This window comes from Balaenoptera physalus (assembly GCF_965194825.1).
Source record: "Balaenoptera physalus genome assembly, chromosome: 2".
NCBI classification, from domain to species: Eukaryota; Metazoa; Chordata; class Mammalia; order Artiodactyla; family Balaenopteridae; genus Balaenoptera; species Balaenoptera physalus.
Genome location: NC_138883.1, coordinates 48,348,731 through 48,376,403, shown reverse-complemented (window position 1 = coordinate 48,376,403; position 27,673 = coordinate 48,348,731). Strand labels below are relative to the sequence as shown.

The 27,673-nt window shown below is 37.5% G+C and overlaps 1 pseudogene across 1 annotated transcript; it reads right to left on the bottom strand.

Annotated features, from left to right (window-relative positions):
• Nucleotides 1–680: 680 nt before the first annotated feature.
• Nucleotides 681–18,810, bottom strand: LOC309654446 (FUN14 domain-containing protein 1 pseudogene; annotated as a pseudogene). Its single transcript has one exon. The product of its transcript is annotated as an FUN14 domain-containing protein 1 pseudogene (transcript).
• Between the last annotated feature and the right edge of the window lie 8,863 nt (nucleotides 18,811–27,673).

Sequence of the window (27,673 nt, the reverse complement as noted above, 5' to 3'; positions counted from 1 at the left end):
GTATCTGCAAAGTCTTTCCAATCTGAAGATTCCAACACACGTTGTTCTGCTGTTTTTCCCAATTCCAACGTAGAACTCTGGACAAAACAAACAATACAAAAAGCTTTTCTAGGCCAAGGACCCTCTGAGGGAGTGTGATATCGGCCCTGAGAAACAAGTCAACTGGCCTAGTGTTGGGACCAACATAAAATGCTACCTAGGGGCTTCCCTGCTGGCGCAGTGGTTGAGAGTCTGCCTGCCAATGCAGGGGACACAGGTTCGAGCCCTGGTCTGGGAAGATCCCACATGCTGCGGAGCATCTGGGCCCGTGAGCCACAACTGCTGAGCCTGCACGTCTGGAGCCTGTGCTCCGCAACAAAAGAGGCCACGATGGTGAGAGGCCCGTGCACCGCGATGAAGAGTGGCCCCCGCTCGCCGCAACTAGAGAAAGCCCTCGCACAGAAACGAAGACCCAACACAGCCATAAATAAATAAATAATTAATTAATTAAAAAAAAAAATGCTACCTAAAAAGCTGAAAGCCTCAGCATTTACATGTCAGACTAGATCAAAGAGATGATTCTCTTTAAACTACAATTTCATGATTATATAGAAAATCACTGTTCTTCAGACAATAAATTCATACTATACTACTAAGTATTTTAAGGTGATTTTTACCTCTTTGTAAAGAAAGGGTCAAAATAATAATTAGGATTTTTTTAATGAAAAACAAGGTTCACTCAAAGTTAATAAAACGAATCAGTGACCCAACTATATGTACCCTCAAAATAATTAATTCTACCCAAGCTGTCAAGATAAACAAATGAATAAAAAAATTAGAAGCTTATACACAAGAAGATATTTTTAAACTATAGACATCAAAAAAAGAAAAAGAGCTTTAGACATGTAGTATTTCCCTAGAAGAGCATTTCCCTAGAAGAGCATTTACTACAGTTATTACATAGTAAGCAAAGTAAGAATTGCAGGAAAAAACAACCTAAAAATTGGTATTAAATTTGTTTAATATCTTTAATAATTCTATTATTTGTAAATCCTTCCATAAAAAGGGCATTACAGTTCTTCAGTTTATTGCAAACATATCTTTAAAAAAAAGTCAGCCCTACTGTTGAAGCTATAATACAAATTTTTAAATTATTGGCACTATACTAAAAAGCACAATGGAGAACATCTTATTTAAATAAAATGAGGATGATACTTCACTGGGGAATATAGCCAACAGATTTTTTTCTCTCTCCATATCTACATCCAACGGTGGTGTTTTATAGGCAAATTTTAAGCAAATGCAAGTTTTTAAAAAGTAATGAAAGCCAGTTTTGCTCAGGAATACTATTATACACAGATCATATAGATTGTTTTATAGCAGATACTAATCTGCCAAATTTCAGATGGCAAAATGCTAAGCAGTGAGTTTGGTACTGTCCAGCTAGTTGTTTCTTGTCATCCTGGAGAATCTGTCAATGCGTAATGTTTTTTGTTTGTTTGTTTGTTTTAATAAGCTTTTTGTGTTTTTTTAAAGTATTTTAATTAATTAATTAATTAATTAATTAATTAATTAATATATTTTGGCTGTGTTGGGTCTTCGTTTCTGTGCGAGGGCTTTCTCTAGCTGAGGCGAGCGGGGGTCACTCTTCATCGCGGTGCGCGGGCCTCTCATTATCGCGGCCTCTCTTGTTGCGGAGCACAAGCTCCAGACATGCACGCTCAGTAGTTGTGGCTCACGGGCCTAGTTGCTCCGCGGCATGTGGGATCTTCCCAGACCAGGGCTCGAACCCGTGTCCCCTGCACTGGCAGGCAGATTCTCAACCACTGCACCACCAGGGAAGCCCATGGGTAATGTTGAGACCATCTTGTCACCACCATTTCTCGTCTCAGAGGTGACTCCACTATGATAGAACATTCATATCCTTAAGATGCAAGGCCTAGCAAAAAACCACCCACAAATCCACTGGATATCACAATGTTCTGTTTAACAAATTCTGTTGCTTCTTCTATTATATTGTTGATTTCAGGTGCTGCCTTATTTGCTCGTTTCTTAATCTGTCTTTTTGCTTTGTTTACATCTTTTTCAACTCTCTTCCAGTCGATCCGCACATAGCCACTGTGACTGGCAATCTGAAGGAGAAGAAAGCCACCACCTACTGCAGTTGCTGCAAGTTTTCCAACTTTCTGGAACAAAAATCCCACACACCAGCCACTCACTCTACCCATTACAATCTGGGTGGCTACTGAGTATTTTTCTACCATAGGTCCGGAACTGTGGCCAAACACTCGATTCCACCAGTGGTGTCTTCTTGCATACTCAGTTAAATCCAACACTGCGTAAGAGTCATCATCACTTTCATATTCTTGGGGAGGGGCGTTCCAGGTCTCCATGATCTACTTTTTTTTTTAAATAAAGCAAGCTGCTCAAAACCAAGATAATGACTCTTAATATGAGAGTACAAGATTTTTAGTTATATAACAAAGATGGGGGTAAGGGGCCTGAGACAACACCTAGCCCAACTTCCTTCCATCAGACCCATGTTATAGATTAGGAAATGGAGGCACCAGGAAGTTAACTGATTTACCCAAGAACATATAAATAGTATTTACCTCTTACCTTTTATGAACACTTACTCTTTATGTGATTATATTACGGAATTATTAACTTATTAAAGTATGAAAATGGTATTGTGGCTATACTAAAAAATCTTATTTATTGGAGATAAATACTGAAATATTTGTGGATGAAATGATATGATGGCTAATATATGCTTCAAAATAAGATAGAAGTGAGGTGAATGAATGAATAGGTGTAACTGAAACAAGATTGACCATGAGTTGCTAATTATTGAAGTTGAGTGATATGTGTCTAGGATTTCATCTTACTCCTCCCTCTTCTTTTACATGTGTTTGAAATTTTCAATCATTAAACAATTTTTTAAATAAAAAACTCTATAGTGGATTTTGTTTTTGACTATGATAGACTAAATGGTACCTGTGGTAAACAAGCATAAAACTAGAAAAATATATGAAACAATCATTTCAAATGTTGGACAAGAGGCAGTGCAGGATTGTGATCCCTGATGGAAGGGAAACAAATGATGTAAGTAGCACAATCACCCTTGTTTTCTGACCGGAGATAATTTTCCTTACCATGATGCAAGGATGGGGAACCCAAACAGAGCTGGTAGTCTCACTGAGCTGAGGAAACATAGTTTAAAGTTCAAAGGTGTTGAGATGAATGGAATTTTCTCAGAAAGGAGGGAGCTTCACAAAGATAATCTAGAAATCTGCATGAAGTTCCCCTGATAACTTCTACTGAATTCTTAGCTGATCTTGCACAGTCCAAGACTCCTGAAGGCCAAGCAGGAAACCATCACAGGGGTCCTGCAGCTTACACAGGGCTGGGATACATGGAATGCTAACCAGTCGAGAGGAGAGACCCCTGGTACTCAGTTGATAGCCAAGAAAGGCCACACCTTAGTACAATGGATATTCTAGCTCTAAACTAAAGACTAGATCTGCCCTAACCAAGTTAAAAACAAGATTCAAAAGTACTGTGTCAATTCACAAGTAAATTAACTGCCATCAGAACAAAATTCAACACCATCTAAAAGAAGACAATAAAATCTAGGCACTTAACAATATACTATACACAATCCAGCATAAAATTTAAAATTATCAGGTAGAAAAAGATCTCTCTGTACTTTTCATTCAATTTTTCTGTAAGCTGTTCAAAAAAACACTTGGTATTGGGACACCATCAATATCAAGTGATATAGCATATGTGTAATTGGGTTTATAGGATAGAGTGAGAAAGAACTCTATCCTATTAACTATCAACTCTATCCTAATAGCTCTATTATTTGGAGGAATAATGCCTGATTTTTTTCTTCAAATTTGACGGAAAATATCAGCACACAGCTCTAAGAAGTACAACAAACAACAAGAAAGATAATCACAAAGAAAATAACATCAAGACTCATTGTAATTACATTGTTGAAAACTAATGATAAGAGAAAATATTTAAAACAGCCCAAGATGCATTACATACAGGGATCTATGACAAGAATTATGACTGACTTGTCATCAAGAACCAATGCAAATCAGGAGACAATGGAATGACATTTTAAAAAATTACTAGAGGGGGAGGAAAAGGGGACCCATCAACATTTATTAACCTGTAATTGCATATCCAGCAAATATCTCCTTTAAAAAATGAAGGTGAAATAAAGACATTTTCTTACCAGGAAACCTGCACTGCAAGAAGTGTTGAAGGAAGTTTAGGATGAAGGAAAATGACATCAGGAAGGAAACTTGGATTCATACAAAGGAATAAAGAGTACATGAAATGGTAATATATAAAATAGAAAAATCTATTTTTGAGCCTGAAAACATAATACATATCTGAAAAATCCAAATGTAGATATTTTAGGCTGTCAGTATATCAATGGCCACCGTGGCTTTCCAATTTTGTGCTTTAAAAAAATTACAGCATTGGCCTTCTGCCAAGTAAGATTACAGTAAGAAGACTGTGGTCTATGAGGAAGCAGGTTCTCACTAGACACTGAATTGACCATCACTTTGATCTTGCACGTCCAGCTTGCAGAACTGTAAGAAATAAATTTCTGTTGTTTATAATCAAAAAAAAAATTTACAGCTTTCATTAGATTGTGTATGAAAAAAACTGGTCATGAAATATTAATACATGGCATTTAACTAGTGCAATCTCTGTTATACCATGTTTCTCTTTTTCTGATTCCTTTGGATAACTTATTAGAATATTTAAAAAGAAGCAGAAGTATAATAGGTTTATGTTAGCATTTAAATAATATTTTGATAATAATTTCTTCTCTTTTTATAATCTCCTATAGATTTACCTACTATATCATTCTTCCCCACTCCCACCCCCAGCCAACCTGCTGAGTTCAATTTTCCTCATATGTACTTTCAAACTGATAATTAAAAAGAGGGTATAAAAACAGTGTCAAAAGAAAATCTAGAAGGTGCTCGTTTCAGCAGCACATATACTAAAACTGGAATGATACAGAGAAGATTAGCATGGCCCCTGCCCAAGGACGACATGAAAATTCGCGAGGCATTCCATATTTTTCAAAGAAGACATACAGATGGCCAAAAAGCACATGAAAAGATGCTCAACATCACTAATTATTAGAGAAATGCAAATCAAAACTACAATGAGGTATCACCTCACACCAGTCAGAATGGCCATCATCAAAAAATCTACAAACAATATATGCTGGAGAGGGTGTGGAGAAAAGGGAACCCTCTTGCACTGTTGGTGGGAATGTAAATTGATACAGCCACTATGGAGAACAGTATGGAGGTTCCTTAAAAAAACTAAAAACAGAACTACCATATGACCCAGCAATCCCACTACTGGGCATATACCCAGAGAAAACCATAATTCAAAAAAATACACACACCCCAATGTTCAGTGCAGCACTATTTACAATGGCCAGGACGTGGAAGCAACGTAAATGTCTATCAACAGAGGAATGGGTAAAGAAGATGTGGTACATATATACAATGGAATATTACTCAGCCATAAAAAAGAACAAAATAATGTCATTTGCAGCAACATGGATGGACCTAGAGTTGTCATACTGAGTGAAGTAAGTCAGACACAGAAAGACAAATATCATGTGATATTGCTTATATGTGGAATCTCAAAAAAGGTACAATTGAACTTATTTACAAAACAGAAGTAGAGTCACAGATGTAGAAAACAAACTTATGGTTACTGGGAGATGGGTGGGGGAGGGATAAATTGGGAGATTGGGACTGACATATACACACTATTGTATATAAAATAGATAACTAATAAGAACCTGCTGTATAGCAAAGGGAACTCTACTCAATACTCTGTGATGGCCTATATGGGAAAAGAATGTAAAAAAAAAAAGAGTGGTTATATGTATATGTATAGCTGATTCACTTTGCTGTATACCTGAAACTAACACAACATTGTAAATCAACTATACTCCAATAAAATTTTTTTTAAAAAGGTAATTAAGGTAAAATAAGATCATATAGATGGGCCTAATTCAATAAGACTGGTGTCCTTGAAAGAAAAAATTAGGACATAGAGACACACAGAGAAAAAAGTCATGTGAGGACACTGGGAGAAGAGTGCTATCTACAGGCCAAGGAGAGGGGCCTCAGAAGAAATCAGCCCTGCTGACACCTTGATCTTGGACTTGTAGTCTCCAGGATTGTGAGAAAATGAATTTCTGTTAAGCCATCCAGTTTGTGTACTTTGTCATGGCAGCCCTAGGAAACTAATACATCCTCTAAGAAAGAAACTAATACACCCTCTAAGAAAGAAACTAATACAAGATAGTACATCAAAAAAAAAAATCTAGAAGGAAGAATAATATGTATTTCTACCTAAGTTCTTTCTGCAATTTGGGTTACAGGCATATATATTTTTTTACTGATGTAATTATGCTATAACTTTGTATCCCACTTTTTTACTTGATACTATACTGTAATTAGTTTCCATTTTTTATATATCTGTGTAATATTCCATGCTTTAGCTTTTATTCTTTTATTTGTTTTTTTAAGTACTTTATTTCAGTTTGGACATTTTGGTTGAAGAGTGGGTAGTTTTAATGGATAACTCTGTGTTCATGTGTTTTTGGTTTTATTTATTTTTGTGTGAATGGTCTGTTTCTGATATCAGACTGGTACTTGCAATATCTCTTTGCAACTGAACAATCATTCACATCACAGAGGTTTATTTTTTCAACTTTCTCCCTTTTCTTGCATCTCATCCCCCAAAAGTATAATCTCATCCATCCCACAGGGTCCAGTTCAGATCTTAACCTCTTTACTGAAATTTATCTGAACTTCTTCTCGGATCCTCTGTAGTGCAGGATATATAGTGATATTCAATAAATACGTGTTGACTTAAAATGAAATTGAATCTGGGGCCAGTCATTTATAACTCAATAAAAATTAGTTTAATAACATTACTTTATTGGAAGTTGTGAAGGTTTGAGAAAACTGTAATGATTTAACCATTAACTTTATTTTCCTTTTTGTGTATGCAAAGGAGTATTATATGTAAAAAAAATCTATATAAGCCCAATTCTAAATGATTTAAAATTTTTAATTAAATGAAAGCAGTGTAATATAATTTAATTGACATGATTTTTTCATAGTGGTACAAAAATAATCGTATATTTTGTAATCTATAGCATCTTGAATTCAATAAATACACACTTGAGGTCAGATGTGGTGGCAAGGAGAGTATATATTCTGGCTACCTGGGAGGTTAGAGAGGAAGACCCAGGGAAAAGGAGAGGAGCACAGAAATGAGAAATTGGAAGATGTCAAAAGCAAATGTCAAAATGTCGTGTCAGGACAGTTCTGTATATTCCACAGAGTTAACACCAAATTACATACTCCCTTGCATGATTCCCTCATAGTCCTTGTGTGCTAGTTCTGTCTTCCCAACCAGATCATACATTTTGCAAAGGGAAAGGTGGTGTAATCTTCTCCCGTAGAGCTGGCAAAGCACTTGAGCTGCAAACCTCGGCTTGGTGTTTAGTGATTGTGCATTGTTTCATCTAAACGTACACCCATCAGAAAGACATTTCTGTTTTGGACTCTAACCTGAAAATCAAATTATCCTTTTATTTTTCTGGTCTTATGAGTTAATATGAATCAGAATCTTATTAGTATATAAAAGATGCTATTCTTAAGACCACTCTGCTAACTAGACATCCCACGGACTGCACTCTCATGCTTATTTATGAATATGTGAATATCACAAAAGGAAACCAACACAACTTTGCTAATGACAATATATAAGCTGATGCTAACAAAGAGGAATGGAAATCTTGAAGTTTACCCCTTAATTCTCTTATGGTATATATAATGAAAAAACCTTAGTCTTCCATCTGCCTATGTAGGGAAAAACCCAGTTCTTCCTACTGTGTGTTTCTTTCCTATGTGTCTCCCTTACTAGGTCCCACAGAACACTTCACTCTGGTCACCAACTGTGTGGAGGTTTTTCCCCACATCAAGCAATTCTCCACGATACCAGCTGGGTGTTCTACAGTCTAACTCAGTTCTGACACTGCTTACCTGGACTTAGCATCAGATCCCTCAGGTTAAGGGCTCAGTCCCACAAGATTGCCCCTCCCACCACACTTCAGATGCCAATCACTAGTAGGTCCCCAGGCTACCCACAACTTCTGTCTGAGTTTGCCTACAAATCAGAGGTTCCAGTGACCCCCTCCTCAGGTTTGATTAACTTGCTGGAGCTCACAGAACTCAGGGAAACACTTACTTACATTCACCAATTTCTTAAAGGATATAATAAAGGACAGATGAACAGCCAGAGGAAGAGATACATAAGGCAAGGTCTGGGAGGGTCCCAAGCACAGGAGTTTCTGTCCCCATGGAGTTGGGGTGCATCACCCTCCCTTATAGATGTGTTCACCAACCTGGAAGCTCTCCAAACCCCATACTTTGGGGATTGTATGGAGACTGTATTACATAGGCATGATAGATCATTAACTCTATTTTCAGCCCTTCTTTCTTCTCAAGATATTGGAGGGTGGGGCTGAAAATTCCAGGCTTCTAATCATGGCTTGGTCTTTCTGATGGCAAGCCCTCATCCAGGAGCCATTTAGGAGCCCACTCAGAGTCACATCATTAGAACAAAAGATGCTCCTAGTGGTCTTATCACATAGGAACTTACAAGGGTTTTAGGAGCCCTGGTCCAGGAACCAGGAGCAGAGACCAATATATATATTTTCTATTATTTCACAGTATAATATACAGATTTATTTTTAAATTTTTTCAAATATTTTTAAAGATCTTTAAAAACTCAACACATAAATAGGGAAAAATAAATAAACAGGAGTCTGGTGGAAGAGAAAGTAATACAGGTGAAGAAACCAAAGAGAGGGCATGATCCTAATGTCTGGTAGTAATGGATCAAGGCTGTTTGTGGATTTGCTCACTATTGACAATTGTAACCATACTAAAACATTTTGCTTTGAACAGAATTAGATTTTGGAGGAAAGGTCAGTCCCCAGATTTCTCATGCACTGGAAGTAGCCTCATTTTCAATTAAACCTTGTAGGCATATTCTGACAATAACACTGTTTTCATTACTCAGCGTACTTTAAAACATGCATGTGACTCAGGAAACAGACGTTATGAAAATTTTTATATTTATCTGTACTAAAAGTGTCCATCCACTACTGGACCTTATTTTTAAGCCAATATTCTCTTCATAGTAAAATATTTTCATCAATTTATAATTTTTTCAATACAATATTTGCTCTGGAGATACGGCAAAAGCGTGGAGGCAGATAGGGAGTTGAGAAAGAGACCTCAAGGGTATTCAGGGCAGAAAAGGAAATATGTATGATGAAATGGAGGGAAGAAATGAAGCATATACTCTGTGAACCTCAATTCAAAATGTCCAAAAACTTGATTCATCATCCACTACTACTTCAGTGGAAAGATGAAAAGAAGAGAAAAGTGGGGGAAATATTTAGAAAACTAAATTGCCAGAACTTAGAGAAAAACATGGCACAGTGGAGAGAACACAGTCTATGGAATCACACCTGATCTTGAAGACCAGCTCTGCCACTAACCAGCTAATAATGACCCTAGGCAACTTAACCTCTTGGAGACTCTATTTTCTCATCTGCAAAATGTGTACATTTATAATACCTATGTCATTTGGTTGCCAGGAATGTTAAAGAGTTTTCTCTTTTTTGGCCATGCCGCATGCAGGATCTTAGTTCCCCGACCAGGGATCAAACCTGTGCCCCCTGTAGTGGAAGCGTGGAGTCTTAACCACTGGACCGCCAAGGAAGTCCCTAAAGGGTTCTTACTGGACTCTACTAATGATCTCTTTCCTGTGACTTCAACCTCATTATCTCTTTAGGCTCCTGTCCTTAGACATTTTTTTAGTCTCATGCTTCTGTTTGTTTTATTGTCCTTCATCTTGGATAACTTGATGCCAAATGCTGATCAGCACTTTCCCAAATGATTTTCATGGAGCCCAAATTCCATAAATGTTAATAGAATAGGATTACTTCCCTGTGGTCAAATAAATCTAGGTAATACTAGGTTAGAAAAAAATTATCAAGGTTCTTTTAGTAAAGAATTTCTCAGTCTTTAATATACTCATGTGCATCATAAGTCTCCAAGAGAGTGCGTGTGGTTTTTCACACACTTAATTGACATTATGACTCTTTTTCCTGAAGAATCATATGATGCTAGTATTACCCCCAAAACATTTTTTGGCAGTGGGAGACAATGGCTCAAAGTCTCTTAACGGGTACCACATCCTTTTTTTGCCTCACTCACTACTTTTTGGGAAATTCTAGTCTGGAGTTTCTCTCTCCAACTGCCCTCTTGCAATTGTCAACTGGGCCATAATTGGCGGAGTTAAAAAGATGTTCATTTAGTACAAGAAGTCCTGTCAATGATCATTAACAAGGCTGGGATGAAGAAGGTTCATCTAAATGGCAAAGGCTTTAAAAGATCAAACCTTGTTGACTCATAGTCTTGGCAGCAGAAAAACACAAGGATAAATGTACCATTCTTGCGACGGATGTTGCTAATGAGGCTCTGCATAAGTGGGGGTAAAAGGGTACATGGGAAATCCATGCCTTCCACTCAATTTTGCTGTGAACCTAAAATTGCTCTAAAAATAAAGTCTATTTAAAAAAAAAACTGAAAAAACATAAAAACAAACATGAGCATTCTGACATTGTGAAAAAGGACCGCTGGTGCTAGTAAATGTCAGATAAACAAAAGTTTTTCTTTATGGATTACTTTTAAATCATTTTAAGATTTCTATAATAACCAAGAATTTATATCATTTCGTTTATACCATTTATACTATTTTATATCATTTATGTACCTCATGACAACTTAATTATCCTAGTGACAGGATTATAAGTTAATATCAGGTCATCAGTTAGAATTTTGAATCTTGTCGTTTAAATCCTGGGTGACTTGAGAGATTAGCTAGCAGAACTATTCCAAGTCTTTAAAATATGATCCTGGGATGACATGAAGGGGGAATTATTTAATATTTTAAGACCGAGTTTAGCTATCTTGATGTGATTTTATGATGAGTATTTTATACACGTAAGCATGTTTAACATGTTACAGCTAATTCATTTCACTAACATTTGGATAAGAGAATAGAAGAGTTGTTCAACAACTTCCCACACCTCTTAAATAAATAGACTTTAACTAACACCCAAACTCCTGGCATTCTTTACCTCTTCTCTCGATGTCCCTATAAGCATATTCTATCTTCTCTATCTGCAGCTTTCTGAGCTAGTTTTTCTGGGCAGATTTCTGGGCGAAAGATTTAACTCTACCATTGTAATAGGTGTCTTAGCTTGACAAGAAGCTGGGACCCAGACTCACCAGGACCCAGGGATTGGGAACACCTCTCTGTGCACTTGGCCTGGGCGGGGGGAAGCTCACAAAGCTCCTCTCTTCTCCTAGTTCCGTATTATTTGTAATGGCAAATGTCACCTATTTGCCATTACAAATAATGCTGCAGTGAGCATCCTCTATGTGCCTCCTTGTGTACCTGTTCAAGAGTTCCTAGGGTAGACACCTTGAAGTGAAATTGCAGCATTATAGTGAATACGCATTCTCAACTTTACTAAATTTTGCCAAATTGCTCTAAGTGATGATTCTAACTTATTCTCTCCTCTCCCACCCCAGCACTGTTGATCCATATTGTCTCCACCCACTGGGATGGTCAGACTTTTTAATTTTTACCAATAAGACAAGTGTGAAACGGTACCTCACTGTGGTTTTCGTTTGCATTTCCTTGATTACTCTTAAGGTTAAACCCCCGTTCCTCCATGAATTGCCTATCTATATTCTTTGCCATTTCTATATTGTGTTATCTTTTTCTTTTCTTTTTAGGAATCATTTACATATTAAGTACCAATTATTTGTCCATCGCCTGCACTGTAAATACCTTCTCCCAGTCTGTAGTTTATCATTTCCTCCATGCTATCTTTGGTAATATGGAATTTTGAAAAAATCTAGTCAAATATTCCAATCTTTCATTTATGGTTTGAACTTATTTTGTCTCTTTTAAAAAATATTTTCACGCCCTAACATACAGAAATTTTCTTAAATTTTCCTCCAAAAGAGTTAAAGTTTTGCTTTGGACGTCAAGGTCTAATTCAGCTTGAGTCACCTCTTGTATATGGTAAGATGTGAAGCTCTAGTGCTATTTTTCCTCCTGTGGTTAACTATTTTCCCCAGAACCATTTCTCACATAGTCCATCTTTCCCCTGCTGATCTGTATGGACATCTCTTTTATTTATTTAGCAAGTTTTCTTACTTGCATGGGTCTGTTCCTGGACTCTCTAATCTGTTCCATATTCCATTTGTCTATCTCTGTACTTACATCACACTGTTTTAATTACTTAACATCATTACAATTTTGATATCTGATAAGGCATGTCTCCCTGCTTATTTGTCTTAATTTCTCTTGGCCGTTTGTTCTTTTGTATAAAATTTAGAGTCAGCTTATTAAATTCCACAAAAATGGAATTTTTATTGTATTAACATTTATTAATTCAAGATTTGTTGTATTAACATTATTAACTTGGTAAAAATAAACTTTTTCTATTTAATCTACCTATTTACAAAATAATAATAAACCTTTCCATTTATTTAGGTCTTCTTTAACATCTTCACCTCAAAGATCTGGTACGTATTTTGTGATATTTGCTTCTCAGTGCTTTCTGTTTCTTATTGGTCTTAAAAAATGATATTTTTATTTTAAAAAATTACATTGACATAACTTATTGGTGTAAAGGAATGTAACTGATTTTTTAAAAATAAATTTATTCATTTATTTATTTATTTTTGGCCGTGTTGGGTCGTTGTGTCTTCGTTGCTGTGCACGGGCTTTCTCTAGTTGCAGCGAGCAGGGGCTACTCTTCGTTGCCGTGTGCGGGCTTCTCATTGCAGTGGCTTCTCTTGTTGCGGAGCATGAGCTCTAGGCACGTGGGCTTCAGTAGTTGTGGCATGCAGGCTCAGTAGTTGTGGCTCGAGGGCTCTAGAGCGCAGGCTCTGTAGTTGTGGCACACGGGATTAGTTGCTTGGTGGCATGAGAGATCTTCCTGGACCAGGGCTTGAACACATGCACCCTGCACTGGCAGGCAGATTCTTAACCACTGCGCCACCAGGGAAGTCCCTGTAACTGATTTTTGTATAAGGATCATTTATCAAGTAATCTTGATGAATTCCAATAATGTGTCTGTCAATTCTCCTGGATTCTCTTTGTACAGAATTGTTTAATCTGCCACTAATGACAGCTTTTTTCCTATCTTTCTTTTTATTTCTTATATGTTTTATTTGATCAATTGATCAATTGATTGATTGATTGATTGACTTATTGCAGTGGTCAGGATATCTGCTACTATGGCAACAAAATAATGGTAATGTGATAATCCCTGTTTTTTTGTTTACTGAGCTAAAAAAAAATGTGTCTAACTTTTCTCCATTTAGAAAGAAGATTACCATTAGTTTTTGGTATATAGACTTCATGAAATTAGGGAAGCTCTCATTTACTCCTTCTTTCCTTAGAGTTTATTTATTTTCTTATTTATTTTAGGTGTTGAATTTTATCAAGTGTTTTTTCTATAACTATTGAAATAAACACATGATTTTTCTCTTTTACTGCATTGAAGTAATGAATTACATTAATAGATTTCTCAGATGTTAGACCATTCCTGCATTCTTGGGAGAAACTACTTTAACCTAATATATTTCAATGTACAGTTGGGTTTGATTAATAGTTTACTTATGATTTCTATGTTAATAAGTGAAAATGGGCCTGTAACTTTCTTTGCTTTTCGTCTCCTTATGCAATTTTGAAAACAAATGTAAACCAGCCTCATGAAAAGAGCTGGGGCATGGTTTTTGAAACAAGTTGCACTAAACAGCATTATCTTGCTGTTTATCTATACCTCTATCTATATCTATACCTATGCAACTGTTTAAGCCTGGAGATTTTAGGGTGACTGGGGGAGATCTCTGATGACTATAATTGTAGTTACTTTAATGATTATTGGTCTGTTCAAGTTATTTTTTGTGACAATATTAGCTTTCTATTTTTCTCAGAAATTCACTTTTATAAATTTCAGATTTATTAGCATATAGTTGTTAAAAAATATTCTTTGTCATATGAATGCTACAAAGGAGGCCAGGAAATTTAGTTTTTATTCTGGGTAATCATGTGTCCAGCTAAAAAATGGGTATTCTTTTTTCAACTTATGAAAAAACAAATATTAGTAGACAATTTGCAGTCATTTCCACAGCTGCCTTGATTAGCAACATGCTCCTGGATGATGCCACGGCCTTAGCTTGTGCTTTCCCGGCAGGTCTAAGGGGCAAGAATGAGGGCAGACCTCAGTGCCTGTGGTGCCCGGATTGAAATTACCACTTCTGCTTTTTCTCTTCATCAGGCAACTGGGCCCCTCAGGAACCCCTACGTAACTCTTCTACCCCGAGGCTGTTCTATGTAAAAGTTCCCCCTTGTTATACTCTCCTGGGCCTCTGGGAATGGAGGGAGAGGAGGGACATTCAGGGAGTTGGATGTCTGCCTGCATATGACCAGCATTCTGTCCTTACCTCCCCCTTACCAGGCTATATTCCCCTTATGGTTTCCCATGAGGGTTTCACTCAAATTTTCCCTTTATTTTTTTACTTTTTTCAGCTCCATACACCCCCCTCTCCTCTGAGGCCCCTCCAGGGATAGGTTTGGAGGAGGAGGCCAGCAGCCTGGGCTAGTCTCCTACTTGTCAAGAACCAGAAGTGCCTTGTTTTTGTTCTAATTTGTGGGGCCTGGAGGCCTCAGCAGAAGTTATTTATGTCCCTCTGTGGGGAGAGGTACATGATGTTATCAAAGATGTTTCCCATCCCAAAAGGAAATGAGAATTCAACCAGTGGCTACAAAGGGAGATGTAAAACCTGAGATGCACAGTTTCTGAGAAGAGCCTGGACCCAGGCTGCTTCTCCTGAAGGCTGAGCCCCAATGTTGTAGGGTTGATTAGAACTTTCTGATGAGTTTGGGGGGCCTCAAGAACAGAGTTTTGTACTTCCCTTCCCTGGGTAAACTGAGAGAAGGGCCCTAGAGGAGCTCCAAGTCCAGCCTGACTCAAGGCAATGAATTAGCAATGCTGAGTGTGGTGTCCATGTAAGTAGCCCTGACAGCAGCCCCAAAGAGGCCCATGCACACCTGGGTGGCACAGAAGAGCCTCTGGAATTGGCATTTGCCCTGAAGAACACAGAGTTGAGAAGGAAGAGGGCTCATAACTGCGACAAAGGGGAAGCAATGTGTGTGGAACTTGCTGACTACAAGCCAAGATGGAGCTGCAGACATCAGCAAGGGAGCCGGGTGGACACAGGACAAGGTCAAGCCCAGAGAGAGGACACCAGTGAGGGCAGAGGCTGGCCCACTCACAGGCATCCCTCCCTCACGGTCAGGACACTGTGCAGCCCCTGGAGTCTCAGTCTACCCCCAGGAAGAAGGAAGATGGAGAATGTTAAATGAACAGAGCAATTAGACAAAACTGATTGTTTTAAACCGGAAGGACTGAATTAAATTGAATTGGCAAGTTTAAGTTTTCTACCATTAGCAAAAACTGAATTGAGCCGACTTACGGAGATATAAGGAAAGCTCCCCCCACTTCATTTTTTTTGCACACCCAAACTGAAATAATGAATATCATAACAGAGACAACCCTCACTTTGATTTTTATCTTATTAGTTTAAACCTTTTTTTTTTTTTTACCATTTAAACCTTCTCATTCTATATGTTTTGCTCAGTTTATTGCTCACTAAATATTATTTCCTTTTTAAGCTTTTCTGCCTTTCCCCCTATGTCTTCTATTTTATTACTGATTCATCTTTATTTTCCAATTTATTATTTATTAAAATCTCACTTTCTTATGTTTTTAGAGTTACATATATTTGCAATGAGTAGCAAATACTATATAGATCTATAAGGTAATACCTTCAACCCACCAATTTAACACTTTTAAAAATTAAATAGTGTAAAAATATTTAAAATGGAAGACAAGCCAGGCAATTTAAGATAGATCTGTATAAGCTTAACTAGCAAATAAAATAGTTTGACCCTTTATATTTTTATAGCCAAACTTAAATATCCAATATAAAATTTAAAGTAGAGCAGCAGCACTTGATATCTGAAAGTTAATTTATATATATTGGTATGTAAAGCATTTTTTGGAAAAGAGAGTATTTGTTATGATTTAAAATTTATATATTAGAGTCTTTTTTTTTTACTTTGCAAAATACCAGATCAGTGAGGTCACAGTCAACTGGTTAGTTAGTCACAATAAGTTGGTGAGCGAGGACAGCCTCCTATGGCAAACATAGCTGACAACTTTATGTGAACAAACCCAGTTTGCTAGAGCCTGCCTTCCAACAGCTGTGTTATAAACCATTCATCTCTCAACAGTCTTTGAAACTATCATCACAAACTTTCAATATTAAAGGAAGCTCTTTGCCCTCTTAGTAAACAGATTTAGATGAACCTGCAAATTCATGATAAGAAGCAGAGTAATTATAGATTGAACCTACATTTTATGGCAAATCATACTATAAATATTTACTTACCATCTACCTGGTCTGTCTAAATAAAGGTTAATTGTTAATCCAGTGCTTTCAACTTACAAAAGCATTTATATCAATGGTATCTTAGAGTTTTCCTACAAGTTCCTGCTTCAAAAAAATTTGACCTGAGTTTAACTTTATACTAAGGCTGAATCAAAAACAGTGAGGGGGAGGACCTTCAAGACAGCAGAGGAGTAAGACGTGGAGATCACCTTCCTCCCCACAAATACATCACAAATACATCTACATGTGGAACAACTCTTACAGAACTGGCAGAAGACCTCAGACCTCCCAAAAGGCAAGAAACTCCCCAGGTACCTGGGTAGGGCAAAAGAAAAAAGAAAAAACAGAGACGAAAGAATAGGGATGGGACCTGCACCTCTGGGAGGGAGCTGTGAAGGATGAAAGGTTTCCACACACTAGAAGCCCCTTCACTGGTGGAGGCAGGGTGAGGGGAAGCTTCGGAGCCACAGAGGAGAGCGTAGCAACAGGGGTGCCAAGGGCAAAGTGGAGAGATTCCCACACAGAGGATCGGTGCCAACCAGCACTCACCAGCCCGAGAGGCTTGTCTGCTCACCTGCCGGGGCGGGCGGGGGCTGGGAGCTGAGGCTCGGGCTTCGGAGGTCAGATCCCAGGGAGAGGACTGGGGTTAGCTGCGTGAACACAGCCTGAAGGGGGCTAGTGCTCCACAGCTAGCCGGGAGGAAGTCCGGGAAAAAGTCTGGAGCTGCCAAAGAGGCAAGAGACCATTGTTTCAGGGTGCGCAAGGAGAGGGGATTCAGAGAACCGCCTAAACGGACTCCAGAGATGGGCATGAGCTGTGGCTATCAGCGCAGACACCAGAGGTGGGCATGAGACGCTAAGGCTGCTGTTACAGCCACCAAGAAGCCTGTGTGCAAGCACAGTTAACTATCCACGCCTCCCCTCCCGGGAACCTGTGCAGCCCGCCACTGCCAGGGTCCCGTGATCCAGGGACAAATTCCCCGGGAGAACGCACTGCGCGCCTCAGGCTGCTGCAACGTCACGCCGGCCTCTGCGCCGCAGGCTCGCCCCGCATCCGTACCCCTCCCTCCCCCCAGCCTGAGTGAGCCAGAGCCCCTTAATCAGCCGCTCCTTTAACCCCCGCCTGTCTGGGCAAAGAATAGATGCCAGAGGGCGATGTACACAGAGAGACAGGGCCAAATCCAAAGCTGAACCCCAGGAGCTGTGCGAACAAAGAAGAAAAGGGAAATCTCTCACAGCAGCCTCAGGAGCAGTGGATTAAATCTCCACAATCAACTTGATGTACCCTGCATCTGTGGAATACTTGAATAGACAACGAATCATCCCAAAATGGAGGCAGTGGACTTGGAGAGCAACTGTAGACTTGGGGTTTGCTGTATGAGACTGACGAGTTTCTGATTTTTATGTGTATCTCAATATTGTTTTTAGCACTTGTTATCATTGGTGGATTAGTTTATTGGTTTGGTTGCTCACTTCTTTTTTTATTACATTTTAATTTTTTTATTTTAATAATATTCATTTTAATTTTGGTTGCCCACTTTTTTTATTACATTTTAATTTTTTTATTTTAATAATATTCGTTTTAATTTTTTATTTTAATAACTTTATTTTATTTTATTATTCTTTATTTTTTTCTCCCTTTTCTTCTGAGCCTTGTGGCTGAAAGGGTCTTCGTGCTCTGGCTGGGTGTCAGGCCTGAGCCTTCGAGGTGGGAGAGCCAAGTTCAGGACATTGGACTGCCAGAGACCTCCCGGCCCCAGTAATATCAACCAGCAAGAGCTCCATCTCAACGCTAAGACCCAGCTCCACTCAACGACCAGAAAACTGCAGTGCTGGACACCCCATGCCAAACAACTAGCAAGACAGGAACACAACCCCACCCATTAGCAGACAGGCTGCCTAAAATCATAATAAGTTCACAGACACCCCAAAGCACACTACCGGACACAGTCCTGCCCACCAGAAAGACAAGATCGAGCCTCATCCCCAAGAACACAGGCACCAGTCCCCTCCACCAGGAAGCCTACACAACCCACTGAACCAACCTCACCCACTGGGGGCAGACACCAAAAACAAAGGGAACTACAAACCTGCAGCCTGTGAAAAGGAGACCCCAAACACAGTTAAGCAAAATAAGAAGACAGAGAAATATGCAACAGATGAAAAGAGCAAAGCAAAAACCCACCAGACCAAAAAAATGAAGAGGATATAGGCAGTCTACCTGAAAAAGAATTCAGATTAATGATAGTAAAGATGATCCAAAATCTTGGAAATAGAATGAAGAAACTATAAGAAACATTTAACAAGGAACTAGAAGAACTAAAGAGCAAACAAACAACAATGAACAACACAACAAATGAAATTAAAAATTCTCTAGAAGGAATCAATAGCAGAATAACTGAGGCAGAAGAATGGATAAGTGACCTGGAAGATAAAATAGTGGAAATAACTACCACAGAGCAGAATAAAGATAAAAGAATGAAAAGAATTGAAGACAGTCTCAGAGACCTCTGGGACAACATTAAATGAAGCAAAATTCGAATTATAGGGGTCCCAGAAGAAGAAGAGCAAAAGAAAGGGAATGAGAAAATATTTGAAGAGATTATAGTTGAAAACTCCCCTAATATGGGAAAGGAAATAGTCAATCAAGCCCAGGAAGTGCAGAGAGTCCCATACAGGATAAATCAAAGGAGAAACATGCCACAACACATATTAATTAAACTATCAAAAATTAAACACAAAGAAAAAATATTAAAAGCAGCAAGGGAAAAGCCACAAAAAACATACAAGGGAACCCCCATAAGGTTAACAGCTGCTCTTTCAGCAGAAACTCTGCAAGCCAGAAGGGAGTGGCAGGACATATTTAAAGTGATGAAAGGGATAAACCTACAACCAAGATTACTCTACCCAGCAAGGAGCTCATTCAGATTCGACGGAGAAATTAAAACTACTACAGACAAGCAAAACTAAGAGAATTCAGCACCACGAAACCAGCTTTACAACAAATGCTAAAAGAACTTCTCTAGGCAGGAAACACAAGAGAAGGAAAAGACCTACAAAAACAAACCCAAAATAATTAAGAAAATGGTCATAGGAACACACATATCAATAATTACCTTAAATGTAAATGGATTAAATGCTCCAACCAAAAGACGTAGACTGGCTGAATGGATACAAAAACAAGACCTGTATATATGCTGTCTACAAGAGACCCACTTCAAACCTAGGGACACATACAGACTGAAAGTGAGAGGATGGAAAAAGATACTCCATGCAAATGGAAATCAAAAGAAAACTGGAGTAGCAATTCTCATATCAGACAAAATAGACTTTAAAATAAAGACTATTACAAGAGACAAAGAAGGACTCTACATAATGATCAAGGGATCAATCCAAGAAGAAGATATAACAATTGTAAATATTTATGCACCCAACATAGGAGCACCTCAATACATAAAGCAAATGTTAACAGCAAAAATGGGAAATTGACAGTGACACAATAATAGTAGAAGACTTTAACACCCCACTTTAACCAATGGACAGATCATCCAAAATGAAAATAAATAAGGAAACACAAGCTTTAAATGACACATTAAACAAGATGGACTTAATTGACATTTATAGGACATTCCATCCAAAAACAACAGAATACAGTTTCTTCTCAAGTGCTCATGGAACACTCTTCAGGATAGATAATATCTTGGGTCACAAATCAAGCCTTGGTAAATTTAAGAACACTGAAATCATATCAAGCATTTTTTCCGACCACAACACTATGAGACTAGATATCAATTACAGGAAAAAAACTGTAAAAAATACAAACACATGGAGGCTAAACAATGCACTACTAAATAACCATGAGCTCACTGAAGAAATCAAAGAGAAATCAAAAAATACCTAGACACAAATGACAATGAAAACACAACAACCCAAACCTATGGGATGCAGCAAAAGCAGTTCTAAGAAGGACGTTTTTAGCAATACAATCCTACCTCAAGAAACAAGAAACATCTCAAATAAACAACCTAACCTTACACCTAAAGCAATTAGAGAAAGAAGAACAACAAAAAAATCCAAAGTTAGCCAAAGGAAAGAAGTAATAAAAATTAGATCAGAAATAAATGAAAAAGAAATAAAGAAAACAATAGCAAAGATCAATAAAACTAAAAGCTGGTTCTTTGAGAAAATAAACAAAATTGATAAACCATTAGCCAGACTCATCAATAAAAAAAGGGAAAAGACTCAAATCAACAGAATTAGAAATGAAAAAGGAGAAGTAGCAGCTGACACTGAAGAAATACAAAGGATCATGAGAGATTAGTACAAGCAACTATATGCCAATAAAATGGACAAACTGGAAGAATTGGACAAATTCTTAGAAAAGCACAACCTTCCGAGACTGAACCAGGAAGAAATAGAAAATATAAACAGACCAATCACAAGCACTGAAATTGAGACTGTGATTAAAAATCTTCCAACAAACAAAAGCCCAGGACCAGATGGCCTCACTGGCGAATTCTATCAAACATTTAGAGAAGAGCTAACACCCATCCTTCTCAAACTCTTCCAAAATATACCAGAGGGAGGAACACTCCTAAACTCATTCTATGAGGCCACCATCACCCTGATACCAAAACCAGACAAAGATGTCACTAAGAAAGAAAACTACAGGCCAATATCTGATAAACATAGATGCAAAAATCCTCAACAAAATACTAGCAAACAGAATCCAACAGCACATTAAAAGGATCATACACCATGACCAAGTGGTGTTTATCCCAGGAATGAAAGGATTCTTCAATATAGGCAAATCGGTCAATGTGATACACCACATTAACAAATTGAAGAATAAAAACCATATGATAATCTCAATAGATGCAGAAAAAGCTTTTGACAAAATTCAACACCTATTTATGAGAAAAACCCTCCAGAAAGTAGGCATAGAGGGAACTTACCTCAACATAATAAAGGCTATATATGACAAACCCACAGCCAACATCGTTCTCAATGGTGAAAAACTGAAACCATTTCTCTAAGACAGGAACAAGACAAAGTTGCCCACTCTCACCACTATTATTCAACATAGTTTTGGAAGTTATAGCCACTGCAATCAGAGAAGAAAAAGAAAAAAAAGGAATCCAAATCGGAAAAGAGGAGGTAAAACTGTCACTGTTTGCAGATGACCTGATACTATACATAGAGAATCCTAAAGATGCTGCCAGAAAATTTGTAGAGCTAATCAATGAATTTGGTAATGTAGCAGGATACAATATTAATGCACAGAAATCTCTTGCATTCCTATACACTAAAGATGAAATATCTGAAAGAGAAATTAAGGAAACACTCCCATTTACCACTGCAACAAAAAGAATAAACTACTTAGGAATAAACCTACCTAAGGAGACAAAAGACCTGTATGCAGAAAACTATAAGACACTGATGAAAGAAATTAAGTCAATACAAACAGATGGAGAGATATACCATGTTCTTGGATTGGAAGAATCACCATTGTGAAAATCACTATACTACACAAAGTAATCTACAAATTCAATGTAATCCCTATCAAACTACCAATGGCATTTTTCACAGAATTAGAACAAAAAGTTTCACAATTTGTATGGAAACACAAAGGACCCCAAATAGCCAAATCAATCTTGAGAAAGTAAAACGGAGCTGGAGGAATCAGACTCCCTGACTTCAGAGTATACTACAAAGCTACAGTAATCAAAACAGTATGGTACTGGCACAAAAACAGAAATATAGATCCATGGTACAGGATAGAATGCCCAGAGATAAACCCATGCATATATGGTCACCTTATTTTTGATAAAGGAGGCAAGAATATACAATGGAGAAAAGACCGCCTCTTCAATAAGTGGTGCTGGGAAAACTGGACAGCTACATGTAAAAGAATGAAATTAGAACACTCCCTAACACCATACACAAAAATAAACTCAAAATGGATTAAAGACCTAAATGTAAGGCCAGACACTATAAAACTCTTAGAGGAAAACATAGGAAGAACACTCTATGACATAAATCACAGCAAGGTCCTTTTTGACCCACCTCTTAGAGAAATGGAAATAAAAACAAGAATAAACAAATGGGACCTAATGAAACTTAAAAGCTTTTGCAAAGCAAAGGAAACCATAAACAAAAGAAAAAGACAACCCTCTTTTGGGTTTTTGGGAGAAAATAGTTGCAAATGAAGCAACTGACAAAGGATTAATCCCCAAAATATACAAGCAGCTCATGCAGCTCAATATCAAAAAACCAAAAAACCCAATCCAAAAATGGGCAGAGGACCTAAATAGACATTTCTCCAAAGAACATATACAGATTACCAACAAACATGAAAGGATGCTCAGCATCACAAATCATTATAGAGAAATGCAAATCTAAACTGCAATGAGGTATCGCCTCACACCGGTCAGAAAGGCCCTCATTAAAAAATCTACAAACAATAAAAAAAAAAAATCTACAAACAATAAATGCTTGAGAGGGTGTGGAGAAAACGGAATCCTCTTGCACTCTTGGTGGGAATGTAAATTGATACAGCCACTATGGAGAACAGTATGGAGGTTCCTTAAAAAACTAACAATAGAACTACCATATGACCCAGCAACCCCACTACTTGGCATATACCCTGAGAAAACCATAATTCAAAAAGAGTCATGTACCACAGTATTCATTGCAGCACTATTTACAATAGCTAGGACATGGAAGCAACCTAAGTGTCCATTGACAGATGAATGGATAAAGAAGATGTGGCACATATATACCATGGAATATTAGCCATAAAAAGAAATGAAATTCAGTTATTTGCAGTGAGGCGGATGGACCTAGAGTCTGTCATCCAGAGTGAAGTAAGTCAGAAGAAGAAAAACAAATACTATATGCTAACACATATATATGGAATCTAAAAAAAAAAAAAAAAGGTTCTGACGAACCTAAGGGCAAGACAGGAATAAAGATGCAGACATACAGAATGGACTTGAGGAGATGGGGAGGGGGATGGGTAAGATGGGACAAAGTGAGAGAGTGGCATTGACATATATACACTACCAAATGTAAAATAGATAGCTAGTGGGAAGCAGCCGCATAGCACAAGGAGATCAGTTCAGTGCTTTGTGACCACCTAGAGGGGTGGGATAGGAAGGGTGGGAGGGAGACGCAAGAGGGAGGGGATATGGGATATATGTATACATATAGCTGATTCACTTTGTTATAAAGCAGAAACTAACACACCATTGTAAAGCAAATATACTCCAATAAAGATGTTAACAAAAATAAAAAATAAAAATAAATTAACTTATGTGAAATTCAAAAAAAAGAAAACAAAAAAGACCAAAAACAAAAACAGTGAGAGGGATAATGTAGTTCCACATAAACAATTTAATTTCATCTGTTGTGTCTCTAAATCAAAGAGTAGATTTCACAAGATTGTGTGTATTTTACCCTGCCCCTGTTATTATATGTGCATAATGTCATGGTTAAGAATATTCAAACATTGCTATTTTAATTCTATCACCTCTAGTGTCCTTTTATTTTTTCTTAATTTACATATAGTTAAATTTACTTTTTTCAGTTTTGAGTTCTTTGAGCTTTGACAAATGCCTAGAGTTGTGTAACCATGGCCTGAATCAAGTCAAACCCTTCCATTACCCCCAAAATTCCCTTGTGTTGGACTTTGTAGTCAACCCTTCCCTCTCAGTCCCTGGCAAAGATTGATCTTTCTATTCTGGCAGTATTGCCTTTTCCAGAATGTAATATAAATGGAATAACCCAGTGGATAGTCTTTAAATCTGGCTTTCTTCCCTAGTATAATGCACTTGAGATGCATCCATGTTTTGTATGTATCAATAATCACTCCTCTTCATTGCAGAGGAGTAGTTTATCCTGCTTTTATTGCTTGAGTAAAGTGTTTATCCATTCGTCAGTTGAAAGACTGGTTTGTTTCCAAGTTTGCTACTCTAAATATTCACATATAGGCTTTCATATGAATATATTTTTTCATTTCTGGAGTAAATTTTAGTAATTTTTCAAAACATTGCATTGTTTTAAAATTTTTATCCTTTAGTTTATCAGGTGAAATGCAGAAAGCTCAGACATAAAGAGGACAGCTGTGAGGATAGTTAATTAAATTTGTTAATTTTCCCCTTTGCTCTTTCCTGTGGCAACCTTTTAAAGCTCTCCATAATTGACCTCTGATTTCCTTTAGGATTAAACCCCCTGTCTCTTTTAGAAACAGAAAACTATAAGACATATTTTATTTTTTGTACTTAGCAGCTTTATTCCTAATAGCCAAAAAAATGGAAACACCCAAATGTCCATCAACTGATGTGTCATATCCATATATGGTATGTGTCATATCCATATAACAAAATGTTATTTGGCCATTAAAAGGAATAAAGTACTGATATATGCTACATCATGGATGAACTTTGAAGAGATTGCTAAGTGAAAGAAGCCAGTCACAAAAGGCCACATGTTCTATTTATATGAAATACCCAGAAAAGACAAATTCATAGAGCCAGAAAGCACATTAGTGGTTGCCAGGAGCTGGAGGAAGGGGGGAAAGGGAAGTGTCTGCTAATGAATATGGAATTCCTTTTGGGGGTGATGCAAATGTTCTGGAAGTAGATAGTAATAATGATTGCATGACTTTGAGACACATATTTTTAAATTCAGCCTTGTCTAGAAATTGTAGTTGAAGGCAAATAACATGTCTCAATCTGCAGTTTATTGGAGAACTTCAAGAAAGTAGACCCTGTAGACAGCTGCTTTGAAGAGACAAGACTGAACCAGTCATTTTGTCTTATTCAATAAGAGTAAAAACTGGAGAATATTTAGAAGACTTTTACTTTGAAAAAATTGTGAATGTAAATATTAAACTACATTAGAGTAGTGACACCATATTGTCAGATATATACATATTCTGTAAGTTGTTTACACATTTTTTCTATCGAGTTATGATTGTAAGAGTTCCCTTTAAATCATGTCTTAAGTAATTAGTGTTGTCTTACATAACCCTAATCTTGTGGCTAAGCTACCTTTAATTATTTGTTATGGAAACATTAAATTTACTCATTATATGTTCATTATAGGAAACTAAATTTGTTAAAATATTGTTTTGTACCATACTAAGTTTAAATAAGATGCTATAAGAAAGTGACCCAGATATGTAGTGATTCAAATGAGAGAAATTTATTTTTCTCTGGTAATAGTCCAGAGGTAGGCAGATAATCTAGGCAAATAAGAGACTCCATTCCATGGGGTCATTTGGGTATCTAGGCTCCTTCTCTCTTGCTGCTCCATAATCATGTAGAACAGGAATCAGTAAGCTTTTTCTGCAAAGGGCCGCATGGTAATTATTTTAGGCTTTGTGGGCCATACATTCTCCATCATAACTTCTCAAGTCTTGCATTGTAGCATGAAAGCAGCCATAGACATATAAATGAGTGGGTATGGCATTATTCCAATAAAACTTTATTTACAAAAACAGATGGCAGGCCACATCTGGGCCATGGGTTAAAGTTTGATGACTCTTGTCCCAGAGTGTGATCTTCGTCTTTGAAGCTCCATTCATGCTCTGGTTTGTGGGAAGGGATAAAAAGGCAGTGAAAGGCAAGACATTACTTACAAGTGGACACATCATTTCTGCTAACATTCTATTGACCAAAACTTAGTCACATGGCCACATCCATCTAGTTCCAACTGAGGCCTGTGAATGTCTCTACCTGGGCAGTCATGTACCTAAGTAAAAAGTGGGGGTTTCATTATCAAAAGAAAGAAGAGAGTGGATATTGGGGAACAATTATTAGGCTCTGTCACTCACCTCAAGTTGTAATACACAGCTAGCACTGTGGTCTTTAATGATTTATAGCTTCTCTGAATCATTCTGGAACTTAAATCTGCGACTGCCTTTGCTTATTAGTCAGAGGTATTCAAGAACCTCCCTCTCTTCATTTTCTCCCTATAAGCATCAGCAAAATCAGAATCCCAATCAAGCCAGAGTCTGAACAAAAACTGAAAGACTCACAGAAGTGGTCTACATTGAAAGGAGAAAGAAGATGTGCAGAGGTAAGAGACCACAGCTCCAGAAAGGAACAGAAAAAGATGGAGAAGCTTGTGGCCTTAAGACTTTCCAGTTCCCATGAGGCCTAGGTGCTTCCTGCTTTCAGTTCTGTGCATCTTCCTTGAACTCCCTTTGTGCTTGAGCCTCCTCAGGTGTGTGACAGGTAAAGTTTTTGAAAAATTGCATGTCTAAAACTGTTTTTATTCTATACTCATACTTGATTGATAGTTCGGGGATGAAATTCACTTCTCCTCTGTAGGTTGAAGACATTACTCCATTTTCACCTAATTTCCAATGTTGAAGTCAAGAAGTCAAAAGCTTTCGCTTTATCCTTAGTGATCTAAACCGCCACAAGTATGTGCCTTGATGTGATCTTTTTTTCAACCATTTTGCTGGGTTCTCAGTGAACTCTTTAAATTTGAAAACTTTTATCCTTCAGTGCTGGACAATTATCTTGTATTCTTTCTCTGATAGTTTCTTCCCCTCCATTTTCTCTTGTTCTCGCTTGCTGTGGCACCTATTAGACTGATGTTGGACCTCCTGGGTTGATCTCTTATTTTGTTTTATTTTCTCTCCTATTGTCTATCTCCTAGTCTTTTTGCTCCACTTACAATTTAAAGTTGATGGTATCCTCAATTTTAAATTCCAACCCTTTAAGTTTTTATTTGCTATCTTATTTTTAATTTCTACAAAGCTTTTTTTGCTGTTTCTGAATATTCCATCTTTATATAGCATCTAAATATTTTATTATGGATAGCATATCTTCTTATTCCAAAGTATTCTGCTGCTGCATCGCCTCTGCTTCCTCTGAGAGGTTTCTCCTTGATTATTTTGCTTTCTGTCTTAGATGTTGGAGGACATCCTCAAATATCTGGATGTCCCATGGATTTCCATTTCATGCACTCACTTTAAATAGTCCAGGTGAC